This window comes from Plasmopara halstedii, assembly GCF_900000015.1.
Source record: "Plasmopara halstedii genome assembly, contig: Scaffold_672, whole genome shotgun sequence".
NCBI lineage: Eukaryota > Oomycota > Peronosporomycetes > Peronosporales > Peronosporaceae > Plasmopara > Plasmopara halstedii.
The window spans coordinates 322467-323046 of NW_020187589.1; positions in this window are offsets into that span (position 1 = coordinate 322467).

A 580-nucleotide genomic window follows, 5' to 3' on the forward strand; every position below is an offset into this window, starting at 1 on the left:
CGTCCATTAAAATAGTTCTCTAAAGCTCGAAACGCGGGAGATTACTTATGATATACTTCATGTAGCTGACGGCACACCCCACAAGCACATCGTCCACTAAACTGTTAAATTTATTCTTTTGCGCAGTGAGAGATTATTGCGCTTCATAATCTTAGAAATCCAAGCATTAGACGCCACAAAAGCAGATCTTCATCCAGCGATCCGTAAAGCTCACGTGCAGCCAACCCAATCCATTCTCGTGTGACCTTCTCTTTGCGAAGATGGCAATCGATAATAGCGTCCAGCAGTAGGTCCTCGAGAGTTCCTAGAAGTGGCCTGTGACCACCACCTTTTAGCCACTTTTGGTATGGTTGAGCACTCAAAATCTCGTCTCTGTTGCGCCACCACTTTCGAAATGTGGCAGCATCAACACTCCACCCTTTCTTGCGAAAGGGAGGCGCCGCGCGACTCGGCACGCCACCACCTTGCTCGCCGATGCACTTGATCGCCTCCTGCTTCTTTCCGAGCTCAATTGCTTGACGTATGGTCGATTTCAAAATAACGGCCCAATGCTAAGGTGTTTACAGCGGCCTTTTATTTG